The 18,014-nt window shown below is 51.9% G+C and overlaps 1 pseudogene; it reads left to right on the plus strand.

Moving 5' to 3' along the window:
* Positions 1–493: 493 nt before the first annotated feature.
* LOC136386861 (F-box-like/WD repeat-containing protein TBL1X) lies at positions 494–17,374 on the plus strand (annotated as a pseudogene).
* The last annotated feature ends 640 nt before the right edge of the window (positions 17,375–18,014 follow it).

Here is an 18,014-nt window from a genome sequence, read left to right on the forward strand (position 1 = left end):
CCAGCCCAGAATACTGTATAGCCTCTTTTTTCTTAGGATTCCTGGCTGTGTCAGACACTCAGCGGGCACCTGCCAGCCCCTGTTCTCAGCTGAGACCTGTGTGTACCGCAGCCAGACCAGGGGTCCTAGAGATTTCAGTGCCTAGCTTCTGGATGCAGTGGGGGTGGGGGGACCCAGGAGAAAGCCAGCCATTGGCTTGTGGTTGCAGGAAAGGGAGCAGGCTCTGTGCTGTTTAGCTACAAATAGTGCTGAGCCGGCTGTACCCTCCAAGGCGTTTTTCCATCCTGTGCACGCCCCCGTTCCCACTCACGTCACCCCTGCCCTGTCTGCAGCTGGGCATCCTTGTTGGCTGAGATGAGCGATGCCACCACCACCACTCGGGCCCCGTGGGCATGGCGTCCACCTGCAGCCTCCCGCCTGTCCTCCCTGTCTCACCACAGGCTTTTCCCACTCGGCCTTCACATTCGGCATCGAGAGCCACATCAGCCAGTCGAACATCAACAGGACACTGGTGCCGCCTGTCGCGCTCATCTCCATCCTGCAGAAGGGGCTGCAGTATGTGGAGGCCGAGATCAGCATCAACGAGGTACATGCACCCCTCCCCCAGGCAGAGCAGAGACTCAGCCTCTCACTGCCCCCCATGTCCCAGGGACCTGCAGGGCCAGGCAGACGGGTTCAGTCCTGCACACCAGGCCTGGGGTCTTCTACAGGGTCAGTAATTTACCAGATGAGGGGTGGGGGTCCTCTGGATTCACAGGGGGCAAACTCTGAGTGTTTTGCACACAAAGTGTTTTGCACATACACAGCTGGCCAGCTGCGGACCGATCATCACAACATCCCACGTGTCCCCAACTCTGAAAACATACCTGCTTGTTAGCTTCAGCGCGGGTGGTCGCTATGCACATGCACACTGACAGGAGAGGGCTCCTCTCTGCTTTCTGCACTGGCCAGTGACACAGGGACCCCGAGAAACCCTGAGACATGTCCCAGGGAAAGCTGTCTTGTGCATCGGGGGAGGAGAGGGAATAACTGTTGTGCTCGAGAGCATTCCAAGTGACAGGCTGATTTTCATGCTCGTTGTAGAAAAAGTAAGACAATAGGACCAGAATTACAAATTAGAAATGGGGTCAATTTGCCTGTGTCCCCTCTCCGTCTGTAGGTTGGGGCTCTGTGCATTGTTGAGCCAGTTTTACATTAGTGGGTTCTTTTTTAAGTTCTGGTTTATAACAGCTCCTGTCACCACTCCCGGTCCACCCCTCCACCCATGCCCTCAGCTTTGCTCTTTGGATCCTCCCGGAAAGGTGCCCAGGACCTCCAGTGACCTTCATGCCACCCTCGGCATCTTTGTCCGAGTCCCTGTTACGTATTCCATGCTTTCTCTCTCTGTGACTCCGCACACGTGTGTACCCCGGGCTTTCCCTGTATCCGATCATGACTCTTCCCACATGGCTGATGCCTTGTGTGCTCACGGCACCACATGTCCAAGTGTCCTGCCCTTGAGTGACCCCTTTCACGGGTCTCACCTGCCTGGAGCGCATCTCCTCAGACCTCCCAGACTTTCCTCTCATCCTGTCTCCTGCCTCCCATTTCCTTCCACTTTCTCTTCAGCTTTAGAGTCACAGGAGCAATGGGTCCTGTGTTCTGTCACGTGCGTTCCCGTGACATCTCCCAGAAACCTGCATCTTTATAAGGCACCTGACTTCCTGCCAATTTCTTCCCTGACCGTGGCAACCTCTTCCTTTCTTACCTTGGATGTCCGGGATTCTTCCACAAAACAAACAAGCGATACAAGGACAGCAGCCACCTCCTCCCAGACTCCTGCCAGCGCTCAGCGCGTGTGAGGCTGTGACTCGGTTTCCCCACCCCCTGGTTTCTGTCCCTTGCATGTTGCACACCCTTCATACCTTTCCTGTCTGTGCAGAAGACAGTGAGAGACCCTGTCAGCTAGGTTTGCTGCTGTTACGAGTGAGATGTGCTTTTAGAGTTTAAACTAGGATGCGTTTTGATGGCTGTGGACAGTCCCTGCTCTTTGCAAAGGAGTCACCTTTTGGGGCGTGAATATGTGGTGAAGGCAGGTGACCTGGAGACAGGCATGCTCACCAGTTGGTCAGTGTTGGCCGGAACCAGGGATGAGAGTGGCTCACAGCTGACCTGCTCCTTTTTTACACGTTTTGTGTTACTGTAAGATTGCCTCTCCTTACTCCACATAATTGTGACCAGCTGCTAGTCGGGGTGATGGTTCATTTACTTCCTCTTTAGCTGGGACTTGTGTCTTTTCCTCATTCCTGATTTCTCAAGTAAGGCAGCCAGGATGCATTTTATCCAGTGAGACAGAGAGGTGTCCTAGCAGTCAGCTCTCCATGGTGCAGGTCTCTCTCTCTCTCTCTCTCTTTCTCTCTCTCTTTCTTCTTCTTCTTCTTCTTCTTCTTCTTCTTCTTCTTCTTCTTCTCTCTCTCTCTCTCTCTCTCTCTCTCTCTTTCTTCTTCTTCTTCTTCTTCTTCTTCTTCTTCTTCTTCTTCTCTCTCTCTTCTTCTCTCTCTCTCCCCCCCCCCTCCCGCACAGAGGGGTAGTTACTCCCACATTTGTCCTGGCAACTGAGCAGTTTTCTCAGCCTTGTTACTCTTGACATTGGGGGTCAGAACATTCTGTGTGAGGGGTGGTGTCCTGTGCACACTAGGGTGTGAGCAGTGTCCCTGGTCTACACCTACCAGGTAGATGTCAGCAGCATCTCCTCTCCCGGTGGTGACAACCAGAGTGGTCTCCAGGCATTGCCCAAGCCCCCTGGCACGGCACAGTGCCCCTCACCAACCAAGGAGTCGTTGGGTCAGGGACAGCACCTTTTCCATGGAATAAGGTGACAGAGCTCTGATGTCTGGGACGCACCAAGTGTGGTGTGGGTCCCACGCTGAGCACAGCCATCACACACCTGTCCCGCAGCAGTGCTCACCCCCACCACTCCCGACCCCCCGGGCAGACGCCCTTGGCATGGCCGTGAGCTCCGTGCCGGCCTCCGCCCCTCTGCCCGGGGTGCAGACGTCCCCTGAGGGGCCGCAAGGCTGACGGCTGCCCCGTGGCTCTCTCCCCAGGATGGCACAGTGTTTGACGGCCGCCCCATAGAGTCCCTGTCCCTCATCGACGCTGTGATGCCCGACGTGGTGCAGACGCGGCAGCAGGCCTTCCGGGAGAAGCTCGCTCAGCAGCAGCCACGGCGACCTTGGCGGCTGTTCCCCAGCCCAACCCACCAAGAAAAGAGAGGCCACGGTGAACGGGGAGGAGAACGGAGCCCACGTGGTCAGTGAGCGCAGCCTCCCGGGCCTGGGAGGGCTTCTGGTGGTTTCTCACGGCGTCCCAGGGCCAAAGGCTCCACCGGGGTCTGCCTGCGGCACAGTCGTCTCTGGTTCCTTTGGAACATGTGTGTCCCTCCGCCCGAGAGGCTTCCCACCCCAGGCTTCCTCTGAAATCTGAGACACGGCGTTCTTTACTCACACAGCCTCAGGTTTAGGGAGCTGTGCCTCCCTGTGAGCTCGCAGGGACCCGCACTGCGTGGTCACCGTCCGGCATACAGTGTTCCCAGTGCGGGACCCAGTCCCCACCCAGCCTTCCTGGTGGAGGGTTTGGGGTAAATCCTGGTGTAAGTGAGGAGCTCCCGGTTACCAAGCAGGCACCAGGACAGTGTGTGCCGTCTGACTTGGTCTCAGCTAGTTCCCGGAAGGCAAGTCCTCCTTAGGTGACCACTGGACAGTGTTGGACAGATTGGTCAGAGGGCCAAGCTTTTACCCAGAGCACCTGCCTGCAGCTCCTCTGCTGCTCCTACATGCAGAGACTGCTAAGGGTTCTGAGTTCACAAAGTGCGTGTGCGTGCATATGTTTGCATGTGTGTCATGCACAGGAGTGTATGCAGGTGTAGGAGTGTGTGAACACTGTGCACATGTGTCCCAAGGAAACAAGGATGTGCGAATGTGGGGGTGGAGGGTGCAGGGACTTCTGAGAGCGTGGCTCCACCCTCGGGAGCCCTCAAGATCACCAGGTGACCCCTCAGAAGGCTGCATGGGATAAAATGCCTCATCTGCTCAGGTGAACAGGGACCTGGGGGCAGTGCTCAGGAGACACCTGGCTGTTGTCACCTTTGCCCCCTCTCATGCCGTGGCTGTCGGACGTCACCCTGCACCTACATATAAGGAGTAACTGTTGCTATCCCTCTATCAAATTTGAAATAAACATAACACACAGTGTGGGGTGGGGGCTGGCAAAGTAGGTCTACAGTTGTTCATACACAACAAATAATGTGACAATAAATAGTAATACAAGAGTAAACTTTCTCACCAGTAAACGTCTTTGGCCCCACCCTGTATTTAAATAAATGAAACGTATTTAAAAAACCTGTTTGTAAGCCCGAGGAGCCCCGGCAATGACGTTTCCCGCTTCCTGTGACAGATAACCACTCGAAACCGATGGAGATAGATGGGGACGTGGAGATCCCGCCCAGCAAGGCCACGGTCCTCCGCGGCCACGAGTCCGAGGTGTTCATTTGTGCCTGGAACCCCGCCAGCGACCTCCTGGCTTCCGGGTGAGGGCGTCAGGCTGGGGGCGCTCCGGGGAGTGGGGGTCCGTGCTCTTGCTCTTGTCTGAGTCCCACCTCACCGAGCACGTGCTCCATGACCTGCCTGGGGCTTCCTCCCAGGTGTGCTGACCATGGTGTGGGGCACCCACCCACCGTGGCCCTCCCATGGGGCCTCCGATTGTGGTCAAATTGTTGAGAAGTCCTGGTGCCAAGCAGTTTCCTCCCTGGGGTGGAGATTAATGCCGATGTTTAAAATTACTCGGTGCAGCAGAGATGGGGAGGAGAAAACCCAGTGAGGATAAAACACGTAACATGCCTGGGTTTGGGTTTATGGCTGGCCTCTCCCCCCAGGTCACCTGGCGCCACACACCAGAACAGACTGTGCCCTGGGCTACTATCTGGCCTCTGCCCCGTCAGCTGCAGCCTCGGGTTACAAAGAGGGGAAGGAGAAAGTAAAAACAGCGAGCGAAAGGTATGCTGAGTGCCATGTACTTCCCCCTGCAGTTCGTAGACTCCACGGCTCTGATATGAATCCTCAGTGAGAACAGCAACGGGGCCTCCACCCAGCTCCTGCTGCGGCACTGTATCCAAGAAGGGGGACACGACATCCCCAGTAACAGAGACGTGACCTCGCTGCACTGGAACGTAAGCATGGCCCTCCTCCCCGACAGCCAACAGTGGAACGCAGGGACTGCCATGGGGGACCCTGGGGTGGCTCGGTCATGGGGGCTTTGTTTCTGAGTGCTCACGGAGTTGTGTCACAGGGTTATGTGTGCACACATGTGGGACACACCCCTCTTTCTAACTTCTTTTGATTTCTCTCGCTCTTTGGAGTGTTTCTGCCTGTTCCATCATTTCCTCACAAACTCTATTCTCCACGTGGACACATTGTCCAAACCTCAGAAAAGTCTCTCCAGCCTCATTGTAACTTTTCCTGTGGTATTTCCTTTTTTTTTAAGTGAGAGGAGGGGAGATAGAGACACAGACTTCTACACGTGCCCCAACCTGAACCCATGCAGCAACCCCAGTCTGGGGCCGATGCTCAAATCAGCCAAGCTATTTTTAGTGCCTGAAGCTGACACTCAGATCAACCAAGCTATTCTCAGCACCTGAGACCACACTTGAACCAGTCAAGCCACTGGCTGCGAGAGGGGGAGAAGGAAGGGAAGAGAAGCAGATGGTTACTTCTCCTGTGTGCCCTGATCAGGAATCGAACCCAGGACTTCCACATGCCAGGCTCACTCTCTTCCACTGATCCAGCTGGCCAGGGCTAGAGTTGATAAGTCTTAACAGGGCACTGATTCTTGGTGGAAGATTATTCTAGCCCTGGGATAAGAGGTCGTCTGCGGAGGGTCAGAGCTGCCCCTACTAAGCTGTGTCTCTTGGCCTGTCTCTTTCCTGCCCGCAGAGTGATGGGACTTTGTTGGCGACAGGTTCCTACGACGGTTTTGCAAGAATATGGACGGAAGATGGTAAGTCCAGCCTCCCTGGTGTTGGGGTCCGACGAGCGGGGCTCTGGTGCAAGAACGTGGAGTGGGCCAACCGTGGCTTTGAAGTTCACGTGTTTATTATTGTCGTTTGACTAACCACCAGGTAACCTGGCCAGCACCTTGGGCCAGCACAAAGGTCCCATCTTTGCCTTGAAGTGGAACAAAAAGGGGAACTACATTTTGAGTGCCGGCGTAGACAAAGTGAGTGTTGGCTTAAATGGCATCTTGAATCTCTAGACAACAGGGGTTTTTTGAAATCTAAGGCTTCCTGCTTCCCCGTCATCACCCAGCAGAACCGTGTTGTGCTTGTCGGTTCTCCTGGCTGTGACGTGACCTTACCGTTTGTTGATAGCACGTCATCTCTTGAGTGTGTCACATTGCTCTACGGACCCGTGTGCAAAACTCCCACTGTTTTCTTGGGAGAGCTCTTTCTGTCCTCACCTCCTGTTGTCTTGGGCTGCTTTTATATTCACTTCTCATTTTCTTTTTTTTTAATTTTAATTTTTATTTTTTGTAATTTTCTGAAGCTGGAAACAGGGAGGCAGTCAGACAGACTCCCACATGCCCCTGACCAGGATCCACCCGGCATGCCCACCAGAGGGCGATGCTCTGCCCATCCGGGGCGTCACTCTGTTGTGACCAGAGCCACTCTAGCGCCTGAGGCAGAGGCCATGGAGCCATCCTCAGCGCCCGGGCCATCTTTGCTCCAATGGAGCCTTGGCTGCGGGAGGGGAAGAGAGAGACAGACAGGAAGGAGAGAGAGAGGGGTGGAGAAACAGATGGGCGCTTCTCCTGTGTGTCCTGGCCAGGAATCGAACCTGGGACTTCTGCATGCCAGGCCGACGCTCTACCACTGAGCCAACCAGCCAGGGCCTCACTTCTCATTTTCTACCTGACCCCACTTTGTCTACCACTGAGCTGTGTGGTCAGGGAACGTGCATGTTTGAAGTTGTGCACTGTCTGCCTTCATTGGTCAACCACAAAAGAAATAATAATAATGTTCTAGAAAAGAATACGTAGGCAGAAATTGTAGTTTACGGCTACGTTGGCATTGACCTTCAGTGGGGGCTTACCCCAAGGGGTGAAAGTATATTTCAGAGTCTTACCAGCTTTTCTGCTCCTTAATGTTTTCCATTGTCTGGGCTATATAATTCAACGTAAACATCAATAAAATTATACAATTACTGATGCAGAACGTGAAATTGCACCAGAATTGTGAATTTGTATATTTTTTCTAGTGCCAGATGTGTCCCAGTAAGTAAATTTAAAAGTGTTTGATCCAGACCCTGGCCAGTTGCCTCAGTGGTAGAGCGTCAGCCCGGCATGTGGAAGACCCGAGTTCGATTTCCAGCCAGGGCACACAGGAGAAGCACCCATCTGCTACTCTTCCCTTCCTTCTCCCCCTTCTCGCTCTTCCCCTCCCGCAGCCAGGGCTCCATTGGAGCAAAGTTGGCCCGGGCGTTGAGGACGGCTCCATGGCCCCTGCCTAAGGCACTAGAATAGCTCTGGTTGCAACGGAGCAACGCCCCAGATGGGCAGAGCATCGCCCCCTGGTGGGCATGCCGGGTGGATCCAGGTTGGGCGCATGCGGGAGTCTGTCTGCCTCCCTGCTTCTCATTTAAGAAAAAAAAAAAAAAAAGTGTTCAATCCACCAAACAAATGAATTAAAGATTTTGGTTGGTATGAAGCTAAGCCAGAATGCAGAGAACCAGGTTTCAGAGATACGGCCCCCATACTTTCCTCAGAAAATTTCTACGGTCAACACAGCTCATAATCGGTTCTTCTTTAAATGAGAGCATTAATTGACATTGACCAGGGGGTATACAGTTTCCCAGAATGTGGAAAGTTCCGGTTCATTGAGATGTTAGGTCCAGGGGTGTTCCCTGAGCTGTCTCTGGGCACTTCCCTGTCTCCCCAACATCGTAGGTTCAGAAGATCTCAAGATTTGCTTTGTCTTCCAAGGGGGAAAGGCCATTTTCTCCTTATTTGTGGACCAGTCTGGAGGGCCTCACCCAAGAGTAACATGTCTGCTGTCCCCAGTTGGGGCAGCGACTGTCAGGGGAGTTTGCAGAAATGGACATTTCTCCCTCAACTCTTCATTTGCAGAGTGCCAGGAAGACACTTGGATGAGCTCCATTATGGGTTTTTCAGCTTGTAACGGGGTGGTGGGGCGGGGGGTTCCACAGATCAGACAACAAAGAGTACCAGGTATCTCATTGACAGACACATGTTGGTTACATGTTGAAACGATAATATTTCAGCCATACTGCAGTGAAACTGTTTGTTCTTTTTTGTTTTTAGAGGGCTTACTAGAACATAAAATTCCCTGTGTGGCTCACATGGTATTTTCCGTGCACAGTGTTAGTTTGAAAGACATAGGGGTTCGCTGCTTTTCCTTATTTAAATTTAACTGTTGATTCATTTGAGAGAGAAGCCATTGATTTGTTGTTTCACTTATTTATTAATTCCTTGTTGATTTCTGTATGTGCCCTGACTGGGGATTGAACTCATGATGTTGTGTATTAGGACAATCCTCTAACCTACTGAGCTACTCGGCCAGGACCTGACTACCTTTTCTTGCACGATAAACGTGTCTACAGAAAGCTTGGTGAGGAGAGTAGTTACTGACGATTTCTTTTTGATTTGCAGAGCGCAGACAACCATAATTTGGGATGCCCACATAGGGGAGGCCAAGCAGCAGTTCCCGTTTCATTCTGGTGAGTTTGGTTCTAGTTTTGTAATTTGGAAACAGTAATTCAGAGTCTGTTATGAAATGTCCTGTTGAGTCATTGTGAATGCTCGGAGGACCATGTCCGTGGACTCTCGCTTGGCGGGTGGAAACCCATTCACTGTGAGCGGTGCTCCAAGGTTTGCAAGGTCCAGTGTCCCCAGCACCTGAACGTTGAAAACACAGCAGGGAAGGAGTCACAGGGCCGGTGTGGCCTTCTCTTTTTTTCCTGCAATTTCATGGCAGCTGTGTTGGGGGTCCCTGAGACCCCACCCAGGTTCAGCTGGTCACTGAAGCCAGCCAAGATGAGGACAGGCACACAGGACAAAATCCAGCATGTCCAGGGGTCTCCACTGCGGCACTGCCCAGGACAGGCCAACGTGGAGGGTCGGCCGACAGGGAAGCTCATTAGAGAGCTGGTGTCCAGGACTGTGATGGGGGTTGGTCCCCTCGGCGCTCCCTGCCTGGCTTGTACCCCAATTCCAGGCTCCTAGCCAGAAAGCAGATTAGAGTATGTTGTTTGTACAGCTTCAGTTCGGAAGCCATTCTTACCAGCTAAGGAACGGTGGGAACCTTCTGGCAATCCGAATTCCCAGACGCAGCCCGAGAGAGCCGGACCAGTGCACAGATGCATAACAGCTAACCACGGCCCTTTGTGTACTGAGGTCGCTCCTGCCCCCATGGAGTTGCAGTGGTCTAGGGACACTGGTTTTGCAAACTCCCACTGGACACCCCACACTCTGTGTGACACACGCTGTCATTAGGTGCAGCCTCTTCCCCTAGAGACAGCCAGCCACCCCCGCAGTAAAGACTGTCAGAAGTAACAGAGAGGCCACAGGCCGTGTCTTCCATGCAGAGAGACACACAAAATGTGTGGGGTGAGCGTGCACTGTTAGATCACGTGTCCCTGATGTGCATTTGCAAGGGGACAGAGTCGTTGCTGATGGGTAGTTTGGGGTGCCTGAGGGAGGGCAGACCCCAAGGACTTCCCGACATAGCACAGCCCTGTCTCAGCGTCACGTGACGGCTCCAAGCAGGGGCCATGAGTCCTCGGGGGACAGACAGACTATGGGCAAGGTCCCAATTCGAGGGACAGAACATTTTCTGTCGCGCTGTAATGAGAGCCCCGCACCTGTTAAGAAGTCCCTCCCCGTTGACACTTTCCAGAGCCCCTGCCGAACCAGTCTACAGATTTGGACCTCTGTCTGTCATCTCTGTGACAGACGTCTCTGCCCGTCACAGCTGGTAGCCGGTCAGTCTAGTGGGTTTCCCTCACATTTGACGTGAGAGTCAAAACCGTTCCTGCCTTTCTGTTCACAGAGTTTGAGTGACATGTTCTGAGCACGTTACACCAGGCGTGCCGACTCCTGTGACACGGGAATGTGTGTCTCGAGGAGAACTCTGGATTCGGGGGCTTTATTTTTCTTTTTAAGAGAGTCACCTGTCCAAGATGAACATCAATAAGGTGCTGCCAAAACTTTTCACCTTAAGCGTTCATTTATAACATCTCTCAGCGGAATACGCTGTTTCCCTGAGCATTGCAAGGCTGCAGGGAAGGGCTTACCATCCACTGGCCTTGGGAGACCACAGATCGCGTGTTTCTTCCGCGTGGAGAAAGCATGTCACCTGTAGTTTAGCTGTCTGATACTTGGATCCCTGTCCTCTCCCTGGGTCAGAAAGGTCCAGGTTTTATTTTATTTTTCACGTCGTTCAGGACAAGAGGCTGTTTCCCAGTGGGAACAGTTGTTCTCCTCGTGTTACTAGATCAGGCTTCTCGACTGTGCTCTGATTTGTTCTAAAGCAGCCAAGCTCTGTGCACAGCTAGCACATGTAGCCGCCCTCCCTCTGTCCCTGCCTCACAGCGCCCGCTCTGGACGTGGACTGGCAGAACAACACCACCTTCGCCTCCTGTAGCACAGACATGTGTATTCACGTCTGCAGACTCAGCTGTGACCGCCCTGTCAAAACCTTCCAAGGACACACAGTAAGTGCAAGTCTCCGTTGTGGGCCTCAAGTTTGTAACAGTGCGCTGGGAGGCCGGAGCCGTCTCCTCTGTGTCTAGGATGAAAAGTGGCGAGGACTACGGACCAGTTCTTTTACAGCCCTTTGCTGCTGCTTGGGAGAAAACACAGACTCGGAGATGAGCCAGATGTTGGATTTTGGAGAAAAGACTTACTGTAGTTATTAGACAAACATATGAGGACATAAAGGAAAAGATCCTTGTAATGAGTGAGCAGATGGGAAATGTCTGTAGAAAAAGGAAAACTATATTCTTTTTTATTAATTTTTTTAATCTATTGTTTTGAGTGGGATTCACGTGTCCCATTCAATATAACACCCCCCCAACAACATGTCCCCATTTCACCCCCACTGCCTTCCTCTCCCTGACTCCCTCCTCTACTTCCCTCTGGGATTTGCTGTTCTGTTATCTCTATCTCTGTGTTATGTATATATAATTTTACTAATTCCCTCTCTGATGGAAAACGATATTCTTTAAAAAAAACAACAACAGTAGCCTGATCTGTGGTGGCGCAGTGGATAAAGCGTCGACCTGGAAATGCTGAGGTCACCGGTTCGAAACCCTGGGCTTGCCTGGTCAAGGCACATATGGGAGTTGATGCTTTAGCTCCTCCTCCACTTCTCTCTCTCTGTCTCTCCTCTCTGTCTCTCCCTCTCCTCTCTAAAATGAATAAATAAAAAAAAATTAAAAAAACCAACAACAGTCAAATGGAAATTTGAGAACTGAGAGGTATAATGTCTGAAATGAAAATCTTAATAAAAAAACAAAGAAGAATATCTTAATGGATTGGTTTAACAGCAGATTGCAAAAGAGGGAGAATAGAAATAGCCAGTTTTCCTAAATTTGGTGGAAAACATCACCATTCAGTCCAGGAGGCTCAGGCGCCAGCTGACATCTCATCACATTCCTTGGGGAGGCACCTGAGGCTCTTTGTAGCCTTCCTGGAGCAGGTCCCTGCAGTGTGCAAGAGCCCCTAGGACTTTTATATGATGGCCGTGCTTTAGTATCAGTGGAAAAGGCAGAGTAAGAAGAGGAGGAAGAGGGATGTGTTTGGGGTGGTGCCCCTCTCTACCCCTGTAACTGCAAGTTCACGCTGCTGAGCTGATGGGGTGCTGTTTCCCTGTGCTGGACCACTGAGGTACCTACTCTAGGGGCCTATATATTTCTTTCCAAAATCTTTTGCTCTCTCTTTCAGAACGAGGTCAACGCCATCAAGTGGGATCCTTCCGGGATGTTGCTAGCATCCTGCTCCGATGACATGACACTAAAGGTAGTGAGGTCTGGAAGCGTGGGCTGCTTGATCCTGGACAACCTCTGTAGTCCTGCATTCACACAGCTGTGACTGAGAATTTTGTCACAGACGCTCTTCCTGACACTATGAATTCTCCCCATTGCTACTCTGTGGCTCGCTGTCACCAGTTAACTCCTGTTGATCATTAGAGGATCATGCTGAGACCTTCCCCTTCCCCGTGGCCTTCCCACTGGTGCCCCCAGGATTTTGCCCACCCCTCTACCTGGGCAGTGACCCGCAGGTCGGTCAACTTTCCGAGGGCCGCAGACCTGACGGACATGCACAGAATGACTGCTGTAGAGTGGTTCCCGGCTGCGGAAACAGCGTTGGCTTACGTTGTCCCCCGTGTGTTCTCTAGATCTGGAGTATGAATCAGGACACGTGTGTCCATGACCTCCAGGCTCACAGCAAAGAGATATACACCATCAAGTGGGGTCCGACCGGCCCGGCCACCAGCAACCCAAACTCCAACATCATGCTAGCGAGGTAAACCGGAGACGGCCCTGTCTCCCTGGGCTCCTCAAACAGCCTTGCTCACCGTGGCTGTAAAAGTTACTTGACAGAGTAACTTTTTCTGTTCCTTGCATCCAAGAGAACAGAAATGTCACCAGTAAGCATTATTTGTATCAAAGGGAACAGAAAATTTTGCTAAAGTGTGTGTCGTGATTGTCAGCTCCCTTCCAAACGATACAAACAGGAGCACACCTTGAAAGGGCACCATGAGATAGAGCTATCGAGTGACACCCACTCAAGGTAAGGACCCTGTTAACCCCCAAGCCGGTCGGGGGCTGGGCTGTGTGCCCAGGCGCCTGGCACGTTGCTCTGTGAAGGGTTTTACTATGACGCAAAAAGGAAACATTTCAGCGTAGGCTTTGGGCTTGGTTTACTTTATTCAGCGCGGAGGGGCAGGTGGTGAGAATTCTGAGTGGCAGTAGCGGGTGCCCCAGCCTTAGCTAGTTATGTCCGAACTATTTGTATAGTGACCCTCTGAGGCACCAGTCTGGGGCAGCATGGTTATATGTGGTCACAGGGGCCTCCCCAAAACTGCATCACGTTAGGCTGCAGTCAACAGAACTGTTCTGTTCCAGTGCTCAGAGGACCCCCATTCAGGATCCAACATTCCACTCTCCTGTGAATCCATAAGAACGTTTACAAGAACAAGCTGATGTGAGTCAGAGGGTGTGTGGGCTACTTAGGGGTCTGGAAATCCATGATGAGAACGAGTGTGGGGGTGTGTTTAGTGGAGAAGGCAGAACTGGAGGGAAGGGGAATGCCTTCCTATCAGGAAGCAGCAGTAGGTTTATTCTGTGTCACTGCAGAGAAGGACTACTGGGAGAGGTGACAGGTGGCACAGTTCTGTCAGCAAGAGGGACCCTGCCCTCGTCTCTGTAACATGGCAGTGGCCAGAAAGTCAGCCCAGCAGCAAGGACCCTTGTTGCTGAAAGTGCCTGACCCAAGGCCATTCCTTAGCCAGCACTGGGAGGGAGGAACTCCTGCATCAGCTGAGAGGCTGAACCCTGAGACCACAAAAGACCCACGCGAATGACGATGATAATGAACACATCAGAATCGCATTTTGATGGCTTGCGAGGTTGCTTTTGTCTCCCCTGGTACCCAGTGTGAACATTCATTGTCCTTTTAGTCGGAAAGGGGTGTAGCAGTGCCTCGGGGGTCCCCGTAGAGGGAAAGACTGTCCAATAGCAGCAGCTTTGTAGCGTGTACTGTTCTTTCAAAATTGAGAAGAACTGAAACTTGCAGATCTCAGCAGTATGAGTGCATATTTGCGTATGATTGTATTTTCATTGCCCTTGTGTTAAAACTTTTATTCCCTTCACTTGCCATTATTCCCAGTTGTGCAGTTGGTAACGATCAGTTCTTGTGTTTTGAATTGTGGGACCATTTTAGGGAATGCAGTAAATGTCCTACAGGAGCATTGACCGTCCATAGGCATAGAAAAGGCAGGAATGGATGAACCTGGCCTAGGCCTATTTTTCCAAGTAACCTCTTTCTCACAGGGTCACTGCTGTAGACCTCCTTTTGCCCAGCCCTGCGTGCCACCCATCTTGGGGAACTGGAAGGAAGCATGGTGCTTCCATGGTGATGTCTCCTCATGTCATTTCTAGCGCTTCATTCGATTCCACGGTCCGGCTGTGGGATGTGGAGCGCGGCGTGTGCACCCACATGCTCACCAAGCGCCAGGAGCCCGTCTACAGCGTAGCTTTCAGCCCTGACGGGAAGTACCTGGCCAGCAGTTCCTTTGACAAGTGTGTGCACATCTGGAACACCCAGGTAATCCCCCCGAGTCCTTTCTGAACATCAGCCACTGTGGGTATCTCTGCCCACGCCTGAAGATGAGAGAATTCTTTTATTTTTAAGGGGGAGGGGGGGAAAGAGAGAGAGAATGAGAAGCCTCAACTCATTGTTGCTTCACTCTAGTTGTGCATTGATTGCTTCTCATATGTAACTTGACGGGGGTGGGGGATGGGGTGAATCAAGCCAGAGGTCTTGGGGTTTTGAACCGGGGACCTCAGTGGCCCAGGCTGACACTCTTATCTGCTGCACCACCACCAGTCAGGCTAGAGAATTCTGACTCTCAAGAGTGGATTCTGTGCGAAGCAGGAGAGTGGAGAGTCGTACGCTGGGCAGCCAGGTCTCGGGTGTCCAGCTGATGGAAGAGAGAAGTGGCTGGAGCCGCTGCAGGTGGCCAGCGACCTGTTTTGTGGGTCTTGGGATGGAGTCAAGGCCTCTTCTTTGTCCGTTCAATGTAGTCCACCTTCCGCATTCCCTGTGGCTGGGATGACGCATTTGTGTTGAGCCCGTGACCCTTGTGGCAGGGCTTGGTATTGCATGAGCCAGGTCAACTGCCAAGGTCCACTGAGACCTCAGGCTTCCCAGGGTTGGCTTCACAGGAACATCATCCTCTTGGAGAGGGAAAAGTCATGGTCGGTCCTGCGTGGACTCTTGTAGTCCAGACAAGGCCACCTGCTAAGTCACATGTCCCAGGAATAACACGCAACAGTCTCTGTGCTGAGTTGCTCCCTAGAAACAGTGATTGGTGCTTTGTAAAGCGACATCTTAGACAAGTGTCATTAGGTACCGCCTGTTGTCAAAAACCCATCAAATGACTTTCACTTTTTTCTTGTAAATCACAAATCTTTTCGAGACATTTAAAAGCACACTTGAATCCGCGTGAGGTGGATGCCTTCTTTATATACATAAACACGTATAATATTGTTGACTGGCTCCATCCCAGTCCCCCGCCACCTTAGTGTCCTCACCGCCATCAGACATGGTCTGAGAATGGCTGTGGAAGGTGTGTCCTCAGCCGAAGGGGGGAGGCGGGTTCCGTGTGCAGTCAGTCAGACATCAGCTACACTCGCGTAGTGGGAAGTCTGACAGACACGTCTCTACAGCCACCAGAGTGTGTGCCGAACATGCTTTAGCTCCTCGGTGTTTGAGACTTTCCGTGCTAGCACATGGGGGGGTGGAGTGCACATGCACTGCTGTGGGGTTCTGAGCCCCCATCACGTCATGTGTGATGACCCTTTGCATTACAGTGTGGAAGTCTCGTCCACAGCTACCGAGGCACCGGCGGCATCTTCGAGGTTTGCTGGAACGCCCGAGGGGACAAAGTGGGCGCCAGTGCATCCGACGGCTCTGTAAGCAGCACCCGGGATTTTCCTAGGGGTGGAGGGCGTGGGGCGGAACGGAGGAAAGCCGGGCAGGTGAGACCCAAGGACTGAGGTTGAGAAATTTGCTCCTGTCTGAGCCCCAAGTTTCTGCTCCTAACCTGGACGTCCTGCTGATAAAGGCACGACCTTGCCTTCCACAGGTCTCTTGGGTCCCATGAAATGTCTAGCCTTTGAGATTTTCTTCAGCACAAGGCAGGGGGCCCTGGGAGGTCTGGCTGGATGTTGTTGTTTCCCCCAACGTTCTCAAAGCTCAGGTGCTGAGTCGTCATTGTCACCTGCCTTTCCACTGGAGGCCTGGGCTGTGACAGCTGCTGAGACACTACCAATGTGCTAGTTCCTGGCTTTGCCCTTGACCTGGCTCTTCTCCTCCCTGCTGTTAATCTTAACTTGGGGTGGGTTGGTCGGCTGCTCAGCAACTGGTCGCTGTTGTTAGAGCTGCTCCAACCATTCATAACTGTGTACCAATAAAACTTTATTTATAAAACACAATTGGTGGGCCATGTGATTAGCCAAGCTCAGCTCAGAAGGCATCTTTGCATGTGTCAGAAGATAACAGGGTCTCTCTCTCTCTCTCTCTCTCTCTCTGTCTCCCCCCTTGCAGGTGTGTGTTCTAGATCTGCGGAAGTAAACATGCAGCGTGTGAAAGATAGGCAAGAATTCTAACGGACCAGCAGTTAGCGCGGGTGGGGTTGTGACACCCTCCAGACTCCACCCTGTCCGCTGCAGAACTGCGCGGGCGTGACGCATTGGTGTGGACTTTGCAATCCACTCATCCCTGGCCCCGGAAGCCTATACTTTTTTGTAGTCCTCATCAAGAAGTTTGAAACAGACACACACACACACACACACACACACACACACAGTCATACCGGAGGTGGGGTGTACGGTTCCCACGTGGGGCGTGCAGCCCGGAAAGCACGAAGCCACCCCCTGGACAGTGTGAGGTCTGGGTCCCATTCAGAAGGTCTCTGATGGCTGAGACGGGAGGGAAGAAGATACCTGTGCCAAACCCAGAAGAAAAGCAAACTGCTCTGATAGATGGAGGGAGAGGAGAAAGCTCCCTTCCCCTCCCCCCATACGTCAGACACTACCGATGCTCTGGCAAAGGATGTTCGGAGACGGTCGGTACCGATGAGCTGCGCGGTTCTGAAATCCGAACACTGTTTCCCGGAGCCGTGTCTGTGCGGCAGCTGTCCCGTCGGATGAAGTCCTGTCATGTGGGCCCTCCGTCCACGATGGGGCGGGGGTTTCTCTCTTCTCTGAGGTTGCCTGTCTCTCCACCTTTCCCTCCATCCGGTGTGGTCCTGATTTGCAGGAGCTGCAGCCCAGGGGAGGGGATGTCGGAACCTTAGATGGACAGCTTCCTCGTGCCCTCCCCTGCCCCTGCCCCCACCCTCCATCCCGGTATCACATTAGGTCTCTCAAGGGCACTTTCAGCACAGAATAAGTGCTTTATGCAAGAAGGCAGGGCAGGGGAGACTTTTTACAGGAGGAAAAAAAAATGACTTATAAGAGAAAGAGACCGGAGTATTATTGGAAAAAGAAAATTATTTTTATGTTAAAATGATTTTAAAATCCTAAAATGGCCATCAGACAGAGAGAGCTTTGTGTGTTTCCATGTCCTGGCCACTGTGAACAATGCTGCAATAAACATGGGAATGCATATGTCTTTACGTATCAATGATTCTGAGTTTTTGGGGTATATACCCAGTAGAGGGATTGCTGGGTCATAAGGTAGTTCTATTTTCAGTTTTTTGAGGAACCACCATACTTTCTTCCATAATGGTTGTACTACTTTACATTCCCACCAACAGTGTATGAGGGTTCCTTTTTCTCCACAGCCTCTCCAACATTTGCTATTACCTGTCTTGCTAATAATAGCTAATCGAACAGGTGTGAGGTGGTATCTCATTGCCGTTTTGATTTGCATTTCTCTAATAGCTAAAGAAGATGAGCATCTTTTCATATATCTGTTGGCCATTTGTATTTCTTCCTGGGAGAAGTGTCTGTTCATGTCCTCTTCCCATTTTTTTATTGGATTGTTTGTTTGTTTGCTGTTGAGTTTTATGAGTTCTTTGTAAATTTTGGATATTAGGCCCTTATCTGAGCTGTTGTTTGAAATTATCATTTCCCATTTAGTTGGCTTTCTGTTTATTTTGTTATCAGTTTCTCTTGCTGAGCAAAAACTTCTTAGTCTGATGTAGTCCCACTCATTAATTTTTGCCTTCACTT

Source organism: Saccopteryx leptura, unplaced genomic scaffold (assembly GCF_036850995.1).
Source record: "Saccopteryx leptura isolate mSacLep1 unplaced genomic scaffold, mSacLep1_pri_phased_curated manual_scaffold_18, whole genome shotgun sequence".
Classification (NCBI taxonomy): Eukaryota; Metazoa; Chordata; class Mammalia; order Chiroptera; family Emballonuridae; genus Saccopteryx; species Saccopteryx leptura.